The 19,740-nt window shown below is 41.4% G+C and overlaps 1 protein-coding gene and 1 long non-coding RNA gene across 5 annotated transcripts in view; both read right to left on the reverse strand.

Moving 5' to 3' along the window:
* The window catches only part of LOC122213926 (olfactory receptor 7D4-like), a 141,297-nt gene that overhangs the window by 84,714 nt on the left and 36,843 nt on the right, over nucleotides 1-19,740 (reverse strand). The gene's annotated exons all lie outside the window — the stretch shown is intronic.
* LOC122213932 lies at nucleotides 1,254-5,907 on the reverse strand. Its single transcript, XR_006199704.1, has 3 exons — nucleotides 5,720-5,907; nucleotides 2,971-3,185; nucleotides 1,254-2,248 (listed from the first exon to the last, which is right to left on the reverse strand). It is a non-coding gene; the product is annotated as an uncharacterized LOC122213932 (long non-coding RNA).

Genomic DNA, 19,740 nt, shown 5'->3' on the forward strand with positions numbered 1-19,740 from the left:
ACCCATCAGAATGGCTAACATTAACAACTCAGGCAACAACAGATGTTGGTGAGGATGCAAAGAGAAAGGATCTCTTTTGCACTGCTGGTGGGAATGCAAGCTGGTGCAGCCACTCTGGAAAACAGTCTGGAGTTTCCTCAAAAAACTAAAAATAGAACTACCCTATGACCTAGCAATTGCACTACTAGGCATTTATCCAAGGGATACAGGTGTGTTGTTTTGAAGGGGCACATGCACCCCCATGTTTATAGCAGCACTATCAACAATAGCCAAAGTATGGAAAGAGCCCAAATGTCCATCAACTGATGAATGGATAAAGAAGATGTGGGAGATATATATATATATATACAATGGAGTATTACTCGGCAATCAAAAAGAATGAAATCTTGCTATTTGCAACTACTTAGATGGAACTGGAGGGTATTATGCTAAGTGAAATTAGTCAGAAAAAGATAAATATCATAGGACTTCACTCACATGAGGACTTTAAGAGACAAAACAGATGAACATAGGGAAGGGAAACAAAAATAATATAAAAACAGGGAGGGGGACAAAACAGAAGAGACTCATAAATATGGAGAACAAACAGAGGGTTACTGGAGGGGGTGTGGGAGGGGGGATGAGCTAAATGGGTAAGGGGCACTAAGGAACCTACTCCTGAAATCACTGTTGCACTATATGCTAACTAATTTGGATGTAAATTAAAAAAAAAAAATTAAATTAAAAAAAAAAACAAGGGGGAAAAAAACAGAGGCAAATCAAGAAGCAGACTCTTAATTATAGGGAACAAACTGATGATTACCTGAGGGGAGGGGAGTAGGAGGGTTGGGTTAAATAGGTGATGGGGATTAAGGAGTACACTTGTTGTAATGAGCATGGGGTACTATGCGGAAATGCTGAATCACTATATTGTATACCTGAAACTAACACTGTATGTTAACTATAATGAAATTAAAATAAAAACTGAAAAAAAAGTAATAAAATAAAGTCAAGTCTTAAGGTTTTCATGGGGTGCCTGGGTGGCTCAGTCGATTAAGCATCCAACTTCGGCTCAGGTCATGATCTCACGGTTTGTGAGTTCAAGCCCCGTGTCAGGCTCTGTGCCGACAGCTCAGAGCCTGGAGTCTTCCTTGGAGTCTGGGTCTCCCTCTCTCTGCTCCTCCCCCATTCACGCTCTGTCTCTGTCTCTCAAAAATGAATGTTAATAAAAAAAAATTTTTTTTAAAGTCTTAAGGTTTTCAGTCCCTAAAAGAGTATCATTTATCTAGACAGATCTTCATTTGCACAGGGAATCCTCCAGAGAGTGAGGCCCCTGAGGCCAGGGATTATGTCTGTCTTGTTTACCACAGTCTTCCCATTTGACAGCAAAGGTACTTAAGAAACAATTTTCTCATAAGGGGTTCAGTGAAGAAACGATGCTTACCTAGTGTGATGAGATTCTGGTAGTTCTCCAACATCACATCTCTGTAGAGAGCAACCTGTGTTTGATCCAACAAAGTCCACTCCTCCTGGGTAAAGTCCACAGCTAGATACTCAAAGGTCACTAAGTGCTAAACCATCAGACATATGCTGCCTTCAGCGAACTACCATCTTGTTTGAGGTTCTCAGAAAGATGAAGGACTGAGGAAGGTAGACCAGAAGCCTACAGGACTCTCGGGCCCAGATCTCGTCTGCTCTCCAGCTATAGACGTGCCTGGTGATCACAGCCAGTCATGTGGATTTACCAGCGTGTCTGACATGTGGTGAAACTTATGTTACCACAACTTTATTGTGGGCTCTTCTTGCTTTATTTTCCTCCTCTATTTATAGGCTGCGGTTAGCACTGAGCACACTGTAACACTCTGTAAAATCTACTAAGAGATGAATTATTTCCACAGTAACACATGCATTCCATGAGATTAGATACCTTCATATCATTCCTCAGTATCTATCATAACACTCAGCGAAACGGTAAGCCAACAAGCATGACCAAGCATCAGAAAGAATTAACGAATACGGAGATAAAAGAATCACATCCAATATAATCCCTATGTATTCTGAGATGTCATGAGTCCTGGAGACATTTACCTGGGACTCATTCCTTAAGCAGGGCCATTAATTGCTATAAAAAGCCTGGGGACATTACAAGAAGATATGGCTACCACAGAGAGAAACAGGACATTCTGAAGAAAGGTCAACTTTCTACTTACCTGAGAAGAATCCATCAGTAACCCAGCCACCGTCCTTGCCTCTTCGAGTTTCCTTTCCTCTAAAGACAGAAAAGGTCCCAAGAAAGATGACCTCAGAGAGAAGGCCATGAACTCTGAAGCCAATCCAATTCCAATAACCACATGCCTACGAACGGTCCACACCATGCACAGAACACACACCAAACACACTAATTCCATATGACTGAGTTACCTGGAACAAGTCGATGGTTTTCTGGATCTTGCTACCCACGAGATACAGGTTAAAAATTCCATCTTATAGGTGCCTGGGTGGCTCAGTCAGTTGAGCATCCAACTTTTGATTTCAGCTCAGGTCATGATCTCACAGTTATGAGATCGAGCCTCGGGTCAGGCTCCACACAGTCTGCTTGGGATATTCTCATTCTCTCTCTCCCTGCCCTTGCCCCGCACGTGCACGTGGGTGCTCTCTCTCTCTCTCTCAAAATAAACATTTTCTTAAAATTCCATCTTGAGTTATACAAATTACAGTGAGGCAGAGCTGTTTGACACAATAGAATTCATGAATATATTACCCCCTGAAAAAGCACACACACACACACACACACACACACACACACACACACACTTCCTGCATCTCAAATCCCAGGAACCTGACTTATACACACTCTGCTCATTTCAATCACGCTTATACAGTCCACCGCATGATCCCTCGGCCCCCCGAGCACTGGCTCTGCCATTTGTGAAGGAACTACATGAAGCAAACAAATTTGGAAAGAAGCATCAGCAAGGACTCACCACCCACCTGATTCACAGCAAGGGCTGCCATCCTGTGAATCTGATAGAGTTTCCAGAATATTCCATCTCTTGCTCAGACCACTTCAGAGGAGCTTTTGAGTTTAAGACGTTGATCTCAATTTCTCTTCATACACTGGAGTATCTGGCTAACTGGTTCACAACATCCATCATTAAACATCAGACATTTTTCCTCAATCATCAACCATCACTCTTTCGCCATATCTGTGCAGATGAAAACACGTGACAGCTGTTGAAAACCGTCTAATACCCTATCATACAAATATTATCAACTGCTATTTACTATTATTAGTAGTTGTACATATATAATCTCCTTTCGTTGTTAGAACAACACTCCAAATTGGGTATAAATAACTATCATTTAATAATACTCCGTCCACACCCTCTGCTGGGCATAATGGAGATGAGAAATACAAAAGGTTTTATGAAATCAGAAGTCCCTCTGAGTACCCACTGCTGGAGCTTGGCTGGATTTGGAAACTTCACCTCCTTCTGTCTCTTACTGCTTCATGCAGTCAGCTAATATTCAGTAAGGACCCTCTTTAAGCGAGGCCAGGTATGAGGCAATGAGGAGGGAACAGTTCTTGGGGATCTCACAATTAAATGGGGCAATGGCGGGGCGCCTGGGTGGCTCAGTCGGTTGAGCGGCCGACTTTGGCTCAGGTCATGATCTCAAGGTCTGTGAGTTCGAGCCCCGTGTTGGGCTCTGTGCTGACAGCTCAGAGCCTGGAGCCTGTTTCGGATTCTGTGTCTCCCTCTCTCTGACCCTCCCCCGTTCATGCTCTGTCTCTCTCTGTCTCAAAAATAAATAAACGTTAAAAATAAATAAATAAATAAATAAATAAATAAATAAATAAATGGGGCAATGGAGGTAATAAACAGATGGACATCTGAAACTAATATTGTGATTTTAGAAAAACTCGAAATACATTTCTAATGTTAGCCACTCCAACAGCGTCGGAAACACATTGTTGTTTTTATGTCGAAACTGAAGGCTTTCCATATTTTCTCACAATTAACCAAAGATTAGTACACAAATATATTGTGCATCTTTTTGCCTTTTCATATTGCTGTTCGGTTCTACTTTTCTCCATTAAGTATTGGTTTTATTTTTATTCACCCTTTCAGTACATTTTCTTCTTCTCCCTCTCCTCCTCCTCCTCCTCCTCCTCCTTTTTGAGAGAGAGAGGGGAGAGAAGCAGGGCTTGCCCTGCTGGGGCTCGTGCTCACCTGAAATGGGGCTCAAGCTCAACGGATGTGCAAACTCACAAACCGTGAGATCCTGACCTGAGCTGAAGTCTGATGCTTAACCAACGGAGTCACCCAGGCTCCCAGTATATTTTCTTCTACTTCTATATTCCTTGCTCAACTTTATCAAGCAGCGCCCTTAGTTCCATTTCTTAAACTTCTTTTATGGAATTACAGCATACATATGACTAAGGGAGGCGATCATGAATAAAAATCTCAATGAAGTATTCAGAAATGAACAGCCCCATGTAACATCATTCCAGGTTGAGAAATAGAATATTTCCGTATCCAGCATCTCAGACATATTCCTTGTCTCTTTTCCAAATCGCTAACTCCATGCTTCCCAACTGCAACCACTATCCTGGCATTTAACACTCGGCAGTGTACTGCCTATTTTTGAATTTTTATTTAATTTTTTTAATGCGTATTTATTTTTGAGAAAGAGAGAGAGACGGAGGGAGGGGCAGAGAAGAGACAGACAGAGAATGCCAGGCAGGCTCTGAGCTGTCAGCACAGAGCCCAACGTGGGGCTCAATCTCACAAACCATGAGATCATGACCTGAGCCAAAATCAAGAGTCAGACGCTTTTCTGACTGAGCCACTCAGGCACCCCATTTTTTTTCTAACCTTTTTAATGTTTATTTACTTTTGAGAGAGAGAATTTTAAAGAAAAGGTATCTAACAGCATGCAATCTTTTGTGTCTGGCTTCTTTCATCGGACATTGCTTGTGAGCTTCATCCAAGGGGTTACCTCTGCGTTCCTTTTTTGCTCATTTTGAGTATGCCACAAAAAATATACGCCACAAGTCATCGACTCATCCCTTGACCCACTTTCAGTTATTTCCAAGCGAGGGATATTTCAAATAATGATGTTACATATAGTGTTTATGTTCAATTGGTGGCCATGTGTGTGCATCACTGGTGTGTCACCACCAGATCATATTTAGTTGATATACTTTAAAAATGTGTTTCCACTAGCAGTCTACGAACATCTCAACCAATACCGGGCACTGTCCCTTTTCAGTTTTACTTTTAGCCATTCAGTGTGTGCAGTAGTATCACACTGTGGTTTTTATTTGCAAATCCCTGGTTGCTAATGACATCGAGCACCTCTTTATATATTCGTTGCCCATCTGTTTTTGTTTTTGTTTTTAATGGAAGGGCCTATGCAAACCTCTTGTTCATTTCTCACTTCCGGTATTAATTTACAGGAGTTTTTACATAACTTCTTTGTTGTTACATGGGAGGCAATTAACCCCATGCTAAAGATCAAATATGCCTGCAACTTATTTCCACCTCCTTACTTTCAGAGAGGTTACCACAAACATTTAACTCTATACACGGAAAGAGATGTAGAGAAGGTACACTACGCATGCTAAATACTAACAACTGGTCAATGTACAGCAAGGTAACACCTGAACAATTCATCCCATTTCAGTAACGGGTGGCCACAGCCAGAGCTTTTTCGTCCAGTCCCCACCGCAACGCACCGCAATCGCCACGTCGGAGAGAAGGGGGCGCTGCGGCCGTTTTCCACAACCGCGTACACATTTCTCCTCTGGAGAAAGGACACAGTTTGTTCTGGCAGCTTTCGCAGAGAGGCTCACAGCGGGCAGAGAGAAGGCCCTGCCTCCACCCGGGACCCCGAGCCGCGGCCCCGACCCCCACCCGCGCGGGCGGAGCCGACCGAGGCTCTGGGACGGACCCGGACGGCCGCGGTCCCTCGGGCGCGGTGCACCCGCGATTCCCCGCCAGTCGCGGAAGCTCGCAACCTGCGGGGAGCCAACGCATTAGAAGCGGGGCAGAGCTCGAAGTGAGTCGGTTTCCGATTAGCACTTCCGCTTCCGGTTTCCGGCACGAGGTCAGCGTACGGGACGGGGCCTCAGGAGCAGAGGGGTTGGGTCCGGGGTGGCAGCCGCTGCTGCCGGATGTCTGGGGAGCGGGCTGGAGCTGGGTCCCGAGCTGGCTGTCGCACCCACCACGTCCGAGGCGCAACGCTGGGATGTCCGAGGGCAGGGGACCGAGTTAGAAGCGGCACGGACACGGTGGGCGGGCTTTGCCCCCAGTTCCGGGCCACGGAAGCTCTTGAAATGCTCTCTCTTCTTCAAGACTTTCTCCTTGTTGGTTCAGCCCCAGGCGGCGCTCTGCGTATTTATAAAGATGAGCCTGCTAGCCCGTAAAATGAGCTCCCAGCTCATCAATCCTCTCTCTGACCTTCAGCTTTAAGGTAGAATCCTCATAGCACATAATTAACCCATTTAAAATGTACCATAGTATAGTCAGAGTTGTGTATCCATCACCACAATCAATTTTAGTACATTTTCATAATCACAAAAGGAAACCCAGTACCCTCTTAGCCATAATCTTCCCACCTCACCACCCCCACTCCCCCAGCCCAAAGCAACAATGTAGTTTGGGGTTTTATTTGTTTTGTTTTTTGTCTCTGGGGATTTGCCTATTCTAACATTTCATGTAAACGGGATATTACAACATGTGGTCTTCGTGTCTGGCCTTCTTTGACTTCCATAATGTTATCAAGGTTCATCCATGTTGTAGTGTGTACCAGTCTTTATTTCTTTTTCTTACTGAATAGTATTCCACTGTATGGGTGTGTCACAATTTATCCACTCAAAAGTTAATGGACATTGGGTTATTTCCACTTTTTTTGGCTATTAAAAATAACATGGCGGGGGGGGGGGGGTGCGCCTGGGTGCCTCATTCGGTTAAGAGTTAAGTGTCAGACTTTGAATCAGGTCATGATCTCACAGTACGTGGGTTCAAGCCCACATCAGGCTCTGTGCTGACAGCTCAGAGCCTCCTTCAGATTCTGTGTCTTCCTCTCTCTCTGCCCCTCACCCATTCGCACCCTGTCTCTCTCAAATATAATAATCAAAACACATTAAAAAATAACATTTAAAAATAACATAGGATATTTTTTGAACACTGATCAGAGGAAAATTCATATTCCTAAATGTATCCTTAAAAGTGAGATAATAAAAAATAAATTCCAAGCTAAAAGACAAACAAAAAAACCTAGAAATAGAATATCAATGTAACCCAACCTAGAAAATTATATAGGAATTTACACTACCAAAGAGCATCAAGCCCAGATAGATTGGTTTTTGGTTGAGTGGGGGTGGCAACAGCTTTATTGAGACGGAATTCACATATAATGAGTGGGGGTGGCAACAGCTTTATTGAGACGGAATTCACATATAATTCATCCGTTTACTTTTTTTAATATTTATTTATTTTTGAGAGAGAGCACAGAGGGGGAGGGGTAGAGAGAGAGGGAGACAGTATTCAAAGCAGGCTCAGAGCTGACAGCAGAGAGCCCAATGTGGGGCTTGAACTCAGGAACCAGGAGACCTGAACCAAAGTCAGACGCTTAACCAACTGAGCCACCCAGATGCCCACAATTCACCCAAAGTGTATATTCAGTGGTTATTATATTCACAGAGTTGTGAAACCATTGCCACAATCAGTTTGAGAACAATTTCACCATCCCCAGCTCCCCATCCCATCCCATCCCTAAGCAGCTATTAATTTATTTATTGTCTCTATAGATTTGCCTATTTGATGATTTCACATAAGTTTTAAAAACTCTGTGGTCTTTTGTGACTGATTTCTTACACATAGCATAAACTTTTCAAGGTTAATCTATACTGTAGCATTTGTCAGTATTTTATTAAGTTTATTTATTTACTTATTTACTTAAGTAAACCTTTACACCAACATGAGGCTTGAACTCATGACGCCCAGATCAAGAGTTTTATGCTCTTCCAACTGAGCCACCCAGGTGCCCCAGTATTTCGTTCTTTTTGACTGATGAACAACATTCCTATCAGTTGGTGGACATGTGGGTTGTTTTCACTCTTTGGCCGTCTTGAATAATGCTATGAAATATTGTTGTGCAAGTTTTTATGTGGACATGTTTTCATTTCTTTTGGGTATATGCCTAGGACTGGAACTGCTGGGTCATATTAAACACTAAGTTTAACCTTTGGGGTAACTGCCTGGCTATTTTCCAAAGTGGTTGCACCATTTACAATCTCACCTGCAGTGTGTGAGGGTTCCAAGTTCTCCTCATCCTTGCCAACACTTAGTATTGTTTTGTTTTGTTTTTTAAAACATGTAGCCATCCTAGTTGGTGTGAAGTACCGTTTCATTGTAGTTTTCATTTTAATTTCCCTGATGACTAGTGGATATTGAGTATCTTTGCATGTTCTTATTAGTCATTTGTATGTCTTACTTGAAGAAATGTCCATTCAAATCCTCAACTATTTTTAATTGTGTTATTTATCATTTTATTATTGAACTCTAAGAGTTCTTTATGTTTTCCAGATGTTGGTCCCTTTGCAGACATAGAATTTTCAAATTTTTTCTCCCATTCAATAGGTTGTCTTTTCACTTATTTATGGGGTCCTCTAAAGTACAAAACAGTTTAATTTTGATTAAGTGCCAGCTTGTCTATTTTTCTTTGGTTGCTTATGCTTTGGGTGTGAAATTTAACAAACCACTCTCAAATCCAAGATCACTAAAGATATACTACTGTATTTCCTTCTAAGAGTTTTATTATTTGAGCTCTTACAGTTAGTTCTTTGATCCATTTTGAGTAATTTTCAAATATGGAGTGAGGTAGACAATGAGCTTCATTATTTTGTGTGTAGCTATCCAGTTGTCCCAGCACCATTTGTCAAAAAGACTATTTGTTCCTCTACTGAATTGTTTTGGTACTCTCATCAAGCATCAGTGGACTAGAAATGCGACCCTGGATACTTTAAATTTTTTCTTTTAACATTTATTCATTTTTGAGAGAGAGACAGAGAAACAGAGCATGAGTGGGGAAGGGGCAGTGAGACAGGGAGACACAGAATCAGAAGCAGGCTCCAGGCCCTGAGCTGTCAGCACAGAGCCGACGCGGGGCTCAAACTCACGGACTGCAAGATCATGACCTGAGTTGGTTAGACATTTAACCTACTGAGCCACCCAGGCACCCAAGCCCAGATGTTTCAGATACAGAATTATACCAAACCTTCAAAGTTCAGATACTCAAGGTAGTCCATAAGTTGTTTAAAAGCAATAAGAATGAAGAAAAACTTCCTCATTCCTTTAATGAGATAACATTCATATAAAACCTGATAGGATACAAAAGTAGAAAATTACAAAGCCATATCACTTATAAATATTGATTCAAATGAGCTATGTTAAATATTAGCAAAAAGAATACAAAACCACTAAGAAAATAATAAACCTTGAGCAAGTGGAATTTGCTCTAGAAATTAAAAGTTTAATTGTTAAGAAATTCATTAGCACCTGGTAGCTCCATCAGCTGACTATTCAACTCTCGATTTTGGCTCAGGTCATGATCGTGGGGTTGTGCGATTGAGCCCTCCATCAGGCTCCATGCTGAGTGTGGAGCCTTCCTGAGATATTCTCTCTCTCTGTCTCTCTTTCTCCCCCACTTACCCACTCAGCTTGCTCTCTCTCTCGCTCAAAAAATTTTTAAAAGAAAGTCATTAAATAATATACCATATCAATACATCTAAGAAAACAAATCATATGATTATCTCCATAGATGCTGATGAAGCCTTTGACAAAATTCAACACCCATTTTTGATATAAGCACTCAAAAAATAGAAACTAATGAATATTTTCTTAAGATGATTGGCTATATTTATAACAGTGTGTGTGTGTGTGTGTGTGTGCCCACACGCACATGTGTGTGTATATGTGTGTCTGAGTGTGCACTGGTGACATTGGGGAGAAACTAATAAACATAATAACTGCAAATGAAGTAAAACTATCTCTTTTTGCAGATGATATGATACTGTTCATGGAAATCTCTAGAGAACTAATGATATCATTAAGACTAATGTAAACAATAAAAGAATTTAGTAAGTTAGCAGGACATGAAAAAGCCTCCAGTTAATCAATAACCAGTAAGGTGATATAATGGTAGAGAAAACATCATTTATAATAGGAAAACAAACAAACAAACAAACACCAGAAAGCTTTGGATTAAACTAAACAAGCAATGTATAAAACCCATATAAGGAACTTTTAACATAATCTAGAAAGACATAAATGGACTTGAACAAAAGGAAAAACACCCCTAATTCTTTGATAAAGTGGCTTGACATCATAAAGATATCATTTCTCCCCAGGTTAATTCAAAAATGTAACATAATCCTAATAAAAATGCCAAGAAGCTTTTTTTTTAATGGAGTTAGGCAAATTGATACTAACATTTATATGGAAGAACACACATACATGATGATGTCTAAGAAGACACTGAAAACAAGTGATGAAGCCCTACTGACACTAAAACAAACTATAAAGCCACTACAATTAAAACTGTGGAACTGGCACACGAATAGGAAACAGCTTCAGTCAAATGGAATATCTGGAAATCAACCCCAAAACGTGGAAATGTAATTCATAACGGTGGTATTTCAGATCACTGGGACAGAAATGAGTGGTTTAATGAATGGTGCTAAGATAAAATTACATCTATCCTTCACACCACTCACAAAAATAAACTCCAAAGGATTAGGAATCTAAATATGTGTGCGCGCGCATGTGGTGGTGTTGGGGGGGGGGAGGGGGGCGAGAGGGAGGAGCCACACACATATGTAGGATATTCCCGTTATTTCCGGGGTGATTCAGGAAAAAGAAATGATCATGAGGTGGCAGTACCACACAAAAGCTTTCTTTGGGCAGAACTTCGGCAGGTTTTCTCGTGGAGAAAGTCCCTCAGGTATGAGAAAATACGGAAGCTGTAGCATGAAAGCCACTACTCAGAAAGGGAGGGGGCCAACTCCTACTGTAGGAGGTGATCACAGAGGGGGTTTATGTGTCTAGGCTATGTTGCTTAGCAGCTAGTGGGAAGTCTCTGGGTCAGAAAGTTCGGAAGGGTAGCAGCAGCTTGGGGGTAGTTATAGCCCCAGGATTTATCTTATCTGCAGCTGTTAGACTTGGGGCATAACTGCGGTGTGTGCAAAGCAGGAAGGCTTTGAATGGCTAAAATATCTCCTTGTTCGAACTAAGTTTAAAACAACTGAAAGTGTAAGAATTTCGCATTTGGCACTGTGAACAATGTTGCTGTGAACCCTGGCGCGCAAATATCTATTCAAGTCCCTGACTTCAGCTCCTTTAGATAGATACCCAGAAGTGGAATCGATGGGTTATACAGTTAGTTCTCTGTTTGATGATTTGAGGAAACTCCTTGCTGTTTTCCACAGCAGTTGCACCACTCCACATTCCCACCAGCAATGTGCAAGAGTTCCAGTTTCCCCACATCCTCACCAGCATGTGTTATTTTCTGGTTCTTGGATAATAGCCATCCTAAGGGGGTGGGGGGATGAAGCGGTATTTCATTGTGGTTTTCATTTGCATTTCCCTAATGATGACTGATATTGGACATCTTCTCATGTACTTTCAGGTACTTGGTCACGTGTATATCTTCTCTGGAGAAATGTCTATTTGAGTCCTTTCCCAGGGGCACCTGGGTGGCTCAGTCGGTCAAGTGTCCGACTTCAGCTCAGGTTGTGATCTCACCGGTTCGTGCGTTCGAGCCCTGCATCAGGCTCTGTGCCAACAGCTCAGAGCCTGGAGCCTGCTTGGAATTCTGTGTCTCCCTCTCTCTCTGCCCCTCTCCTGCCCACGCTGCGTCTCTTTCTCAAAAATAAACATTAAAAAAATTTGAAAACAAAGTCCTTTCCCCCATTTTAGTTGGGTTGCTGTTTTTTGTTGTTGAGTGGTAGTTCTTTATCGATTCTGGATGTTAGCACCTTATCAGATATATGATTTGCAAATATTTCTCCCATTCTTTGGGTGGTCTTTTCACTCTCGTTATTGTCCTTTGATGCACAGAAGTTTGTGATTTTCAGGGGCGCCTGGCTGCTCAGTCAGTAGACTGTGCAACTCTTGATCTTGCGTTTGTAAGTTTGAGCCCCATGTTGGGTGGAGAGGTTGCTTAAATAAATAAAATGTGTCTTAAAAAGCTTGTGATTTTGATTAAGTTCAACTTACCTATTTTTTTAATGTTCATTTAGTTTCGAGAAAGAGTGTGTATGTGGCGGGGAAGGGACAGAGAGAGGCAAAGACCCAGAATCTGAAGCAGGCTCCAAGCTCTAAACTGTCGGCACAGAGCCTGACGCGGCTGGAACTCACAAACCGTGAGATCATGACCTGAGCCAGTCACTTAACTGACTGAGCCACCATTGCCCCCCCTTTTTTCTTAATGTAGGCTTTTATTGCTATAAAATTCCTTCTTATACCTGCATTTGCTTCAACTCATAAATTTTGGTAGGTGTTTTCATTTTTGATTCAAGACTTTTTAAAATAAAGTTTATTTACTTTGAGAGAGAGAGAAAGAGTGCACAAGCAGAGGAGGGGCAGAGAGAGAGGGAGAGAATCCCAAGCAGGCTCCACGCTGTCAGCATGGAGCCCAATGTGGGGCTTGAACTCGCGAACCGTGAGATCATGACCTGAGTTGAAATCAGGAGTCAGACCCTTAAACAACTGAGCCACCCAGGCGCCCCAACTGAGCCATTTTTTAAAATTTTTCTAGGTGGAATAGACATATTGTGGTTAAGTAGAACACCCATATTCCTAGGAGATGCACATGAAAGCATTTACGGGTCTGTCATAATGTCTTCAACTTAAGTTTCAAATGATTCAGCAGGGGGTAAAAATGTAAACTAGGAGGTGGCAAAGGGTTAACAATTGATAGGTCCAGGTGAAGGGCATATATATTCTTTCAACTTTTGAAAGTTCTCAAAATAAAAAGTTGGCGGGGGGCAGGCAGGGGAGAATCCCTTTGGTCCCAAACAAAATCGTCTTACGATAAAACGAATCCGGACTCTGGAAAAAAACATGAGTGTTTCCAGGAAACCAGCCTCTCTCTTCATAGTGATCCTGGGAAGCTACCGCTGGATGAAAGAAATGTCACGGATTTACCTCCTCACCCAAAGAGGGATTAGGGGCGCCCGGGTGCAGTCCGCTCAGCTCTCACCAGAACCCGCCCACATCCGCAGAGAAGCCAGGATGCACCGACCGCGCCTCACGCGCCTGAGCGGAAGTAGCGCGTTTTCCTTCCCACCAAAGGCAGGCCAGTTATTCGCTGGGAGCCTCGCGTGGCAACGAGACCAGACTCTTACTTTGACCCCGCGCTTACCACGTCGGGCCCGACGCCCTACCCCACTTCCGTTCCAGAAGAGCGGGGGACAGACCGGAAGCCAATTTAGTCGGCCCCGCCCCCGCACGCGGAGGGGGAACTTCCGTAGAGCCGCTGGGTCCCAGGTGAGCACACTTCCGCTTCCGATCCCGAGGAAAGAAGGGGTGCGGCCCACTGCCTACAACTTAGGGCGCGGAAATTCTACGTTCCTGCTTTGAGAACCTAGTTGAACACAGTGGTGCGACCAGGCCAGAGGCGTGGCCTGGCTCGGGGTTCACAACCACTTGGAGGCGGGGCTTTGTCCCCGCAAAGTTATTTCTTTTTCTTCCCACTTGCATCTACAACCCTATACCATGACCGGCCATGTTCCTAATGGCAAGCTTGCCAATCCGCAAAATGTTACACCTTTCCCTTCATTCGTTTTTCTTAAAATGTGCTTCAAGTGTTTGCTTTTTGCAGTTTTGGCTAGTCATTCTTGGATGCTTCTTGCATGTATGTGTATGTATGCATTTCACAGTGATTAATTATATGATTAATAGAATAATGGTATTTTTATGTGTTTATCATGAGTCTAACCACCTTGACAAACATTAGTTCTAATAATTTGTTGATTTTCTTGGATTTTTAAATGGCCTAAATAACTGTAAACAATAATCTATTTTAATGTATTTTTCTTTTCTGCCAATAATTGTACCTCATTTCATTTTCCTGGCTTACGGGTTGGTCAGAATTTCTAATAATAGGTTGAATAATAGCAGTGATTAGGTGGCATCCTTGTCTTGTTTTTGATGTATAAAGCAATGGTTCTTTTTTTTTTTTCTTTTTTTAATATATGAAATTTACTGTCAAATTGGTTTCCATACAACACCCAGTGCTCATCCCAAAAGGTGCCCTCCTCAATACCCATCACCCACCCTGCCCTCCCTCCCACCCCCCATCAACCCTCAGTTTGTTCTCAGTTTTTAACAGTCTCTAATGCTTTGGCTCTCTCCCACTCTAACCTCTTTTTTTTTTTTTTTTCCTTCCCCTCCCCCATGGGTTTCTGTTATGTTTCTCAGGATCCACATAAGAGTGAAACCATATGGTATCTGTCTTTCTCTGTATGGCTTATTTCACTTAGCATCACACTCTCCAGTTCCATCCATGTTGCTACAAAAGGCCATATTTCATTTTTTCTCATTGCCACGTAGTATTCCATTGTGTATATAAACCACAATTTCTTTATCCATTCATCAGTTGATGGACATTTAGGCTCTTTCCATAATTTGGCTATTGTTGAGAGTGCCGCTATAAACATTGGGGTACAGGTGCCCCTATGCATCAGTACTCCTGTATCCCTTGGATAAATTCCTAGCAGTGCTATTGCTGGGTCATAGGGTAGGTCTATTTTTAATTTTCTGAGGAACCTCCACACTGCTTTCCAGAGCGGCTGCACCAATTTGCATTCCCACCAACAGTGCAAGAGGGTTCCCGTTTCTCCACATCCTCTCCAGCATCTATAGTCTCCTGATTTCTTCATTTTGGCCACTCTGACTGGCGTGAGGTGGTATCTGAGTGTGGTTTTGATTTGTATTTCCCTGATAAGGAGCGACGTTGAACATCTTTTCATGTGCCTGTTGGCCATCCGGATGTCTTCTTTAGAGAAGTGTCTATTCATGTTTTCTGCCCATTTCTTCACTGGGTTATTTGTTTTTCTGGTGTGGAGTTTGATGAGCTCTTTATAGATTTTGGATACTAGCCCTTTGTCCGATGTGTCATTTGCAAATATCTTTTCCCATTCCGTTGGTTGCCTTTTAGTTTTGTTGGTTGTTTCCTTTGCTGTGCAGAAGCTTTTTATCTTCATAAGGTCCCAGTAATTCACTTTTGCTTTTAATTCCCTTGCCTTTGGGGATGTGCCGAGAAAGAGATTGCTACGGCTGAGGTCAGAGAGGTCTTTTCCTGCTTTCTCCTCTAAGGTTTTGATGGTTTCCTGTCTCACATTCAGGTCCTTTATCCATTTTGAGTTTATTTTTGTGAATGGTGTGAGAAAGTGGTCTAGTTTCAACCTTCTGCATGTTGCTGTCCAGTTCTCCCAGCACCATTTGTTAAAGAGACTGTCTTTTTTCCATTGGATGTTCTTTCCTGCTTTGTCAAAGATGAGTTGGCCATACGTTTGTGGGTCTAGTTCTGGGGTTTCTATTCTATTCCATTGGTCTATGTGTCTGTTTTTGTGCCAATACCATGCTGTCTTGATGATGACAGCTTTGTAGTAGAGGCTAAAGTCTGGGATTGTGATGCCTCCTGCTTTGGTCTTCTTCTTCAAAATTACTTTGGCTATTCGGGGCCTTTTGTGGTTCCATATGAATTTTAGGATTGCTTGTTCTAGTTTCGAGAAGAATGCTGGTGCAATTTTGATTGGGATTGCATTGAATGTGTAGATAGCTTTGGGTAGTATTGACATTTTGACAATATTTATTCTTCCAATCCATGAGCATGGAATGTCTTTCCATTTCTTTATATCTTCTTCAATTACCTGCATAAGCTTTCTATAGTTTTCAGCATACAGATCTTTTACATCTTTGGTTAGATTTATTCCTAGGTATTTTATGCTTCTTGGTGCAATTGTGAATGGGATCAGTTTCTTCATTTGTCTTTCTGTTGTAAAGCAATGGTTCTAAAGTTTCTCCATTAATTATATTTGTAGTGGGGTGGGAATGTCAATGACCTTTAACAGGTGAAAGAAAGTAATTTTTATCCTTGAACTGGGAGGAGACTTTCTTGTGAAAATGCGTTGAATTCTGTCCAATGATTTCTTAGGCTTCCATTGATTTAACTTTATAGAATCTTAAGTCATACAAAATACTCAATATTTGTGTAGTGAAATTTGTCTGTCCTTTATAGTTTCTGAATAAATTATTGTGCTATCAAAAGTGTGTCCAAACTCTAGGTTATGAAAATATTTTCCTAATTTTCTTATAGTTTGAAACCTTTATAATAGTAGTTATTTAGGTATGTAGTGTGACATGGAAATGGAACTGTGTTCCTCCAGATGGATGGTTTATATGTTGCTTTGGTTGCAGTAGTTTTGTAATTTTTAATATCTGTTTACAACAGTTATAGGGATGACTAATGTTTCACATATTAAATTATATACCCTCAGAGCTACTCTACAAAATGCTGCTACTCTCATCCTCAAGTTACAATTAAAAAACAAACTTATGCACAGAGAGCTTATACTTGATTCGGTCTTAGGCAGTCTGGTTTCACAGTCATCTTGCTTCACCATTGGGTTATTGAACACCATTAAGACAAGTCTTTATTTAATAGATTCTTGGCTGATCTCTGGCATTTATTTCTCATGTAAGATTTGAAATCATTTAGTTATTGTTTTATATTTATATGTTAGTCTTAGGAGAACTGGTCTTTCTTTATATAAATCTTCTCATCCAGTAATTATTTTACTTGTTCAGATCTTTTTTCATTGTACTTGATAATCTGTATATGTGTATCTTGTCCATTTCTTGTTGTATTTCTAATATTTTGAAATCTCTTCTCCCTATTGAGAATGGAAGTTTTCCCCATATTTATTTCTACATGAAGCTTGTGTGTGGAGGAGGTTGCATGTGTATGTGAGGTGTTGTCTTGTGATGAGTGCTCCTGAGAAAATTGATGCTAAGTTTTAAAACAGAATATTTTGTGCTTCTATACATAAACCATAACTAAAGATAGAGATAATCTTGGTCTCTTTTTTCCCACTATTTATAGAGGTTATTTGTAGGAACCAGAATCTGGAAAGCAGTGTTGAATAAGCATGGAATATATGGGCAATCCTGCCTTGTTCTGGATTGAACTGAAAATATTTTGGCCCTGTACCTGAAGCTGCCTGGGGCCCTCTGGCCAACTTAGTAGTCTTTAAGCTTTAGCAAGCAGCCTTAGCTCACATGATTGGTTAACCTTTCTTTGTGTATCTATAGATCATGCATTCTTTCCTAGAAAGAACAGAGTACTTCTAAATGTCGCCAGACCCTCCTGCACCGCGCATGGGCACCAAGGAACAAGACCCCCCTGCATAATTGTTGGGCACTAAGGAACCAGACCCCCTGGCACAATCTCCAAGCACTGAGAAAACATCTGTAGCTGGTACCATTGAGTCTGCACATAATGACAAAATTTTACGGACCACTGTACTCCCTTTACTGATTAACTGCCCTAAATTCTTTTAAAAACCCTTGGGCCAGGCAAGAACCTCGGAGTTGGCCTTTGGACAAGAGTCCACCTTCTCCCCAGGTAGCTTAGCCTCCTGAATAAAGCTCATATTCCTTTCCAATCAAAACTGATCTCTTGAGTATTGGCTTTTCAAGCGACAGGCAGCCGAACATGGGTTTCTGTAACAGGTCTTCAATTAAATGAATCATTTAATAGAATTATTAAATAAAAATAATTCTACTGGTGAAATGTGAATATGGTCTATAGCCTAATAATATTATGCCAATGTCAACGTCTTTGTTTTGATTATTGTACCATGGTTATGTAAGATGTTGTTGTTAAGGGAAGCTAGGTGTACTAATTTTGTAATTTCTCTTTGTTAGGTGAGGTCATCAAGATGTGACCACTGGTTGACCCAAGAGCTGGGCTTGAGCAGTTGGAGGCTCCTCACCCTTTCCCTTGTCTTTGCAATGCATGTTTCACTTGTTTTCCCCATTCCCAGAAGCTGCCCCAAGGATACAGCCTTGAGACAGAAATGTGGTGTTGAAACTACCAAGAAGGTATACACGTCTGAACCCGTTAAGGCCTCTATATAAACTTTTGACAGGCAGGTGCTGCAAACTACTTGTCTTGAGGCTGCCTAAAACAAGCCTCTTAAGTAAATTCCTTTGCCACCTAACTCTTGATCTTGGGGTTGTTGAGTTCAAGCCCCACGTTGTGTGGCTCAGTTAGTTAAATGTTCAAGCCCCTGTTGGGCTCTGCTGGCATCGTGGAGACTGCTTGTGATTCCGTCTCTCCCTCTCTCTCTAAGTAAATAAACTTAAGAGAAAAAAAAAAAAACTGCAGGGGGACCTGGCTGGCTCAGTCAGTAAAGCATACAGCTCTTGATCTTGGGGTCATGAGTTCGAGCCCCACGTTGGATGTAGAGATTGCTTAAATAAAGAAACTTAAAAAAACTTGCCACCTACCAGTCTGGAATGGTTTGCCTCTATTTTTGTCTTTCTCCACCTTAGGGTAAAGGGGCTGGTTTCAGATTTCACCCAGGAAGCTCCCAAGGAGGTTTTGAAGCAACACTATTGAGTCTAAAATTGTTCCAAAATAAAAAGTGTTTTTTTTTATTATATTATGATTGAGTTGGGATAGTGTTCAAACTTCAGCAGGTGCCCAAAATGCCTACTTAACATCTCCACTACCTTGTGTGATGGCCATCCTAATTTTGAGACGCCCAACACAGAATTCATGATTTCCCCCAATACTTGTTCCTGCTTTCCTTCATTTCCTTTTTTTTTTTTTTTTTGCTTTACTTCATTTCAATAAGCGACAATTCCATTATTGTAGTTGTTCAAGCTGAAATCCTTGGGGCCACCTTTCAACCTTTTCTTTTTCTCATATCCCACACGTAATCTACCACAAAATCCTATCAATTCCATGTTCAGAATATTATAAAGAATACAAAAACTACAGTCATAATTAATCCGCATATCACCATATATCTACACGTCACTGGACATTAGGGCTTATCTGCTTCAGCAGATGGAGTTACCTTAACTAATATGATAGATGAGATAGATAATAGATAGATAGATAGATACAATGATAGATGACAGATACAGAGATAGATACATAAATAGATATCCTTGTGGTACTTGTGTATGTGTTTCTAGACATAGAAACAAAGAGGGGAAGTGCTATGTCACTGGGTATGCTGTTTTTTATTTTTAAAATACATCTAGGGGCACCTGGGTGGCTCAGTCAGTTAAGCATTTGACTCTTGATTTCAGTTCAAGTCGTGATCTCACAGTCATGAGATTGAGCCCTGCGTTGGGCTCCAATGCTGGGCATGAAGCCTGCTAAAGATTCTTTTTTTCTCCCTCCTGCCCCTCTCCCCTGCTTGCACTCTCTCTAAAAAAATTAATATATAAAATAAAATACATATAATTATCCTCCAAAGTGGTTGTTACCATTTATACTCGCTCCTATTTGTGTAATAAGGTATCAGTTTTCTTACATACTTGCCTATCATTGAATTTTAAAAATATTTGCCATTCTGGGATGCCTGGCTGGCTCAGTTGGTGGAGCATGTGACTCGATCTCAGGGCTGTAAGTTCAATCCCTATGATGGGCCTAGAGCTTACTTAAAAATAA

This window comes from Panthera leo, chromosome A2 (genome assembly GCF_018350215.1).
Source record: "Panthera leo isolate Ple1 chromosome A2, P.leo_Ple1_pat1.1, whole genome shotgun sequence".
In the NCBI taxonomy this organism is placed as follows: Eukaryota; Metazoa; Chordata; class Mammalia; order Carnivora; family Felidae; genus Panthera; species Panthera leo.